This window comes from Anguilla anguilla, chromosome 10 (assembly GCF_013347855.1).
Source record: "Anguilla anguilla isolate fAngAng1 chromosome 10, fAngAng1.pri, whole genome shotgun sequence".
Lineage (NCBI taxonomy): Eukaryota > Metazoa > Chordata > Actinopteri > Anguilliformes > Anguillidae > Anguilla > Anguilla anguilla.
The window spans coordinates 21764029-21770335 of NC_049210.1; the positions used below are offsets into that span (position 1 = coordinate 21764029).

At 40.1% G+C, this 6307-nt stretch overlaps 1 long non-coding RNA gene across 1 annotated transcript; it reads right to left on the minus strand.

Annotated features, from left to right (window-relative positions):
- Positions 1–850: 850 nt before the first annotated feature.
- LOC118237102 lies at positions 851–1628 on the minus strand. Its single transcript, XR_004767121.1, has 3 exons — positions 1486–1628; positions 1060–1241; positions 851–930 (listed from the first exon to the last, which is right to left on the minus strand). It is a non-coding gene; the product is annotated as an uncharacterized LOC118237102 (long non-coding RNA).
- Between the last annotated feature and the right edge of the window lie 4679 nt (positions 1629–6307).

Here is a 6307-nt window from a genome sequence, read left to right on the forward strand (position 1 = left end):
GCAGGTAACCAATGTTGATTTAGGCTTTTCCAAAACCTGCAGAATTTCTGATGCCAAAATCCATTGACATTTTGAAATCATATGAACCTTTGATGGGCACCCAGAGGATGCTGTCGCATGTGTTGGCTGTGGGATATGTAGAGAATTCCTCAAACTCCAGGGAGGGTGTTGGGGAAAATCCCAGTGCTGGCACGGAGTCACACCCAGTCGTGAAGATTAGGATCTCTTCCAGTGTGACCGTCTCTAGATCGACTAAAATATAAGCAAACATTTCGGCCCTCGTTTATGCACAGAAAAAATGCAATAGTTCCTCTTAAAGTGCAATAGTATTCAATGATGGTCTTACATTCTGCATCCTGAAGGTAGTCTCACCAGAAAGCCAGAGTGCGGCACTGTGCCTCGAACCTGTTGCTCCCTTTCTCTGCCAATGTACATTTGAAGAGCACCTCTAGCACTGCAGCAGTTAATGGTTTCTCAGTTTTCACAAAGATCTCTTGGAACTTTTGTGGAAACTTCTGCAGTGCAACCAAGACACCAAGGCTCCAAAGGCTGTCACAGAACCTAAATTTAATGCAAATAAATAACAAATGTTTTTACCATATTGCATGACAAATTTACTGAATCCTTAAATTAAAAGACCATTGGACCATTGGACAATCATTCCAAAATGGGAGCCTTGTAAGTAGCTACATTTAATATCTTGAGGACTGTTTCAAAAGCCAAATGTGAAATGCAAGCACTTGTATTTACATGATTCAATTAAATGATACATAGAAAACTTGTTATATCCATTATTACAGAATTGTCTATGTAAAACTGAAATAAATCCATACCTTTCGAATGGCGCTCTGGTCTTCTGTAGAATATACCATTCTGCCAATTATGTAGACACGTCTTCTTTGTTTGTCAATGTGATCTTCCGATTACATCCTGCCAGAGTTATGAGACAAGATGCTGCAGTCACCGCTGTCTGTAGGTCACAGTCTTGTTGTTACATGCAGCCCACACTTCAGACAAAACACTAATGGTATTTGAAAGGAATTAATTAAACAGACCTACCAATTTCAACTGCAGACTGGTCTCTGGATCAGCCACATCTGATACTGTGACCTTGACATGACCTGGACCTCTCACAAGGCACTCAAACAGTATTGGAGAAAAAAAGCATTGGCCTTGGCCTCCATGGAGAACTGACATGGCCATTAGCTGGCCAGCCAGGAAGTACCAGTTTGACTTCACAGCTGAAAAGAAAGATAATGGACAAATTGCATTTAAGCTATGCAGTAGATCAAAGCATTGAAAACAATGGCAAAAATGTTGTTTAAACAATCCTGTGCTAAGGAATTAACCTTTGGAATTGCAAGTCAATGTTTTGGCATTTGTCGGCCCCTCAAAAACGGCACAAGAGTCTTTTAGTTCCTGTAGACACAATCTAAAAAATTCCCTGGTGGGTCCACTATTATCAACGGCCCCCTCGGAAATTACATGGTCATCAGTGAATTTGACATCCGCTGCCTTGTCTGAAGAAAAGTTGGCTCTAGTCATCGCTCTTGTGGCCCCATCCCACACATTTCTTCTAATTATATTAAATCGGACAATTTGGTCTTGGTTGATTTGTAGATTAAGCCCTTTGACTATTTCTTGAGTTGTTGGATGTTCATCTCTGCAAAAGAGTAAACAGATAAATAAACATGCTGTATGTATTTAGTAAACCAACTACAATTAAGACAATCCTGGATCACTAAACTGGGATTCAAACCTAATGTCCCCTAATCTGAAAAAGTTTTTTAAACAACTGTCAGCTTGAATAATAGAAGAGTATTCTTTTCATTTACAAAGTTTTCTTATATCTGGAAACCATATTCATCATCTTCACGCAAACAGTGTAGCACACTAATGGAAGATGAAATTGTTCTACCTTCTATTTACAAAATAACATTGACAATTAGCAAATCACTGTAATGTAATGTGTGATGTCACCTAATAATGTAAAATAGTGTAATCTAATGTTAATACTGTACATATAGTAAACATTCAGAACAAATATTTCAATAGGCTTACTTCAAAGTTCCAAAACCAGTCTCGGAGAGGGAGTTTGCAATGGCTTCCTGGAGGCTTTCATCTTCAGGCTCATATTCTTCCATTCCCAACAAATTCACATACTCACTAAAAAGATGGTAACATTGGTAAATTGTTTCTGACCACTAGCACTCCCTTTATCAACCTTTCAACATTCCAGTAAATCAAGCTAATGTGTGTTGTGTTGCATCTCTTGGAGATGCTATCATGTTATAGTTAAAAATAAATGGACGTCAGTGCGAAAAGCGCTAATTAGACTTCTATTCATTGTTAGCCAAATGCTAGCAAGTAAAAGTTGTACGTATCTTTTAGTACTAAAAAAAAGTTCTAAAAACTGTCTGGAAGAGCTTATTGGATCCGAAAGTGAACGAAAATAAGGCAGAATCATGTCTGGGGTGGAGTATCCCTTTAACTCATGAATTCACAAGGGGGTTTTTAATAAAGTGGAACATAAGCCTAAAGCTTGAGACACAACTACAATGCTTATTTATCAACTACATTAACTACTATGCTGAAATACACCTGTAGAATGCGCCTGCTCTGCTGGTCTCATTTTCACTTGTCTCATCACCACATTACCACATCATCGTTTTTCACGTTGGGGAGAACCGCACTGTTTTGTTCGTTGGGGAGAACCTCGCTGTTTTGTTCCTTGGGGAGTCTGTCTCTATCTCGTTCCATCATGACCTGTGGTAGGCCTACATGATGCTGGACTGATTTTTCAAACAAATAATATCATACATAGCAAGCATCATTCATGTTCTCCTCTTTATTCAAAATTGCACTATGGAATCAACTGCACAATGGTCTGATTGACCAAATTGGATGAGTGATAAAATTACAGTCGATGAACAAGACAGGCCAATTCTGCTCTTCAGAAAACAGTGGCATGTAATTTCTAAATTGTACTCACCAACAGACTCATTTTCATTATCGGAAGTTCCGATGTCAGTCTCCCCAACAGGACTTTCCTCCTCGCTTACACTAGGCTGACCACAATAACGTATAGCAACAATAAAGTGGACATTCCTGTAGTAACAAATAATAGTCTGCAACTGTCTTTACATTCAAACCCAGTGAGAGGCTGCAAAGAGTCATCCTATTTGTCAATACGGGAGCAACCGTCAAAGTTGTGCTACTTACTGACAATTACGAAAGATGTGACAAACCATTTTAATAAAGTATGGGTTGAAGAACACCAAATTTATCCTTTAAGAACCACAAACACCCACTTGCCCTGACAAATAATACATTTCTGCTGAAGAACTGGTTAACTGCACACTTACAGATGGATGGAGCAGTATTCTGTCTGGCTTCACATACACAGAGTGTTGGTGGAACACCCTCTTCAACATGCGTGCAGTCATTTCTTGATGTTGACTTAGTGATGGCTTAACAAGTTTGCTATGGCAGCCCATTAGCAACTGTAAACTACAAAAATGGATAATTACAGACAATGATGAACAAGATGTCAGAACCATAGGCTTCCATACCATATCATCATAAAACCATAGAATTCAGTATGATATTCCTGAAGTTCTACACATGTTGAATTTAATAGATAATTGTTTTCATACATGTATAACCAGTAGACCTAATGGTCAACCCTATGGTTGGGTTGCATCACCAATTAATACTTATGGGAGAGGAAAAGAGCAATAGGCTACAATTACCAAAAACCTCTGTAGGGAACCAAAACAGGTAACTGGAAGTTTTCGTACATGGTCTGAGTAGGTTAACATTTCACTTACGCACAACCCTCAGCATGTGGCATGAATGCCTTCCATATAGTGGCCATAACCTTCAGCCTGTCCAGTCGATATTGAATTCAATGGCTGATTTGATGTGGCCTTTTTCAAACAGCCAGGCCTTGACTGCTCTTCTTGGCATGTATGTTGTCTCATTGACTGGCAGTAGGACAACCTCTTTATTAAAAGTGTCATGCTGCGCGGGTCCAGGTCCGGGTCCTCGTCTATGTCCGAACGCAAATTGGAGGGATGGGGGGATAGACAACATTTTGACAAAACTGCACAACGTCAGCTTAAAAAATTAGCCATATTTTGTTAACTTTAGTAGTCATGTTAGCTTAATCACAGCTAATCTTACACCCCTCACATATTAACGTCACTTGTTTGTGACTTACCTTAGCATGCATTCATTTAGCTGGGCTAAACCCTGACAATAGGTGACTGCTCTTAAGAGCAGGACTGACCTTGGCTAGCCGTTAGCTAGCCGTTTTTGCTTGTATTGAGAGGCTAGCTACAGTTATTTGGCTCACTTGCTTGCCATTTTAACTAGCTAGTTGGCATATTCAATCCAGGAGTGTAAAAAGTACCCAGAAATTATACTTAAGTGAAAGTATGGGTACTGTCTCAAAATCTTACTCAAGTAAAAGTCAGAGTATCTGGCTAAAAATACACTTGAGTAAAAGTAAAAAAGTTCCTACTTTTAAATGTACTTAAAGTTACAATCTCAAAGATTTTTGTTTCGTTCTCTTTGGTGGTACCAATGGCGAGAAGCGGTAATTGCAGGTGTGTTTTTGGACTTCACTTCCCATAGATCCAACCGGATCCAACCAGTGTCGCCTGTGTGACGTCTGTCAGTTGGCACCTGGGCCACGCTAACTATTGCAGTTATTATTTACTGAATAAAAAATGGTTGTTATGCAATTAACATTATGTACATACTCATTCACTGTCTAACATTAGGCTAACTTAAGCTGTCTTTACACTGCCGAGCCGGGTTAAAATGCTGTAGCAGACCTGGGATAGAATTAGTGATGATCAATTTCCACAAACGTTCTTTATCCACCTTTTGCTCGGTATGAACATCTTTACACTGCAGAGAAGAATTTGCGGGATTCGCTGTGGCTCGTGCAATTATGTATCTCGTGCATCATCATCGTGAATGATTGTTGTGATACTTTTTAAACAACTGCCTTGTTGTTTCTGGTTTTGCTAGCTAAACTGTTCATGTAAGCTGAGCTTGGGGTTAAATTAGCAATCAGAATAAGAAGAATAAAACAAAAACAAAACAAAAACATCAAAAAAGGGTGAAGGAACATATGAGGAAGCGTAATAAAGTAATAACAACGCTAATCCATACTGCCGTATTCTTTTATTTCGTTTTCTCCGGCTTGACATCTTTACACAGAAATCAGACCCCGCTCTGCTCCACCTATACCCCGGCTTTATTCCGATCAATATATTGATGAACTTGATAGCAATGTAAATAACGGTAACATTAAGGCCAGTTCAGATCAATGATTCGCAACGAGACAAAACGGTTTTAGAATGTTGCAGAGAAAATTGCAGCGGGGTGAACTGGTTAGTTGCAGAGCGTCTTAAGCCGTTGCCTGGGGTCTCAAAAGACCCACCTTGTCAAATCGCCAAGTGCAGTTTTAGAACGTTCACAATCAGACGTCTTGGAATTTTGTAAGTTGCATCCAGTCTCGTTGCAAATCATTGATCTGAACTGGCCTTTATTTAGCTATATTGCAACGCTGCAACAAGGTAGCATTGCCTTCCAGAGACGGTTTGCGAGGTCGGTACCGGTCGGTAGCGTTAGCTAGCGTTTTTTCTAATTGTTAGCTGACATTAGATTGTGTTAATTACATTAGCTAGCTAGCTAACGCAACGATACCTGATATGAGAGATGGATACTGTACGCAACATTGTCTAAACTAATGTTGCCTTTATTGACATGGTCCGGTAGCTAGCCTTAGCTGTGCAAATAGCTATGTAATTTAGTAGCGTTACATTGTCATCAAATGTAATACGAAATCTACATCAACAAATAATATGACTTCTCATGTTACACAAAAACTTATTAGGGTTCCATAACCCCCCCCCCCCCACCTTAACGCTAGCAGACACCGGAAAAAACAGTATGCCGCTCACACACAAGTGAGTTGAAGAGCAAGCCTGTTGCGTTAGCTCCGCCTAGGGCGACATAGGAGGTAAGACCGATTGTCTGGCAGTCAGAGGGTTGCCGGTTCAAACCCCGCCCTGGGCGTGTCGAAGTGACCTTGAGCAAGACACCTAACCCCTAACTGATCTGGCGAATGAGAGGCATCAATTGTAAAGCGCTTTGGATAAAAGCGCTATATAAATGCAGTCCATTTACCATTTACCCTCTCTGGCAGACCAACCACTGATGGGTGATGGAAAACGCGTCACTATCTATGCGCCGCTTGTGATTTTTTTTTGATCAAATCTCGGCAATGGAA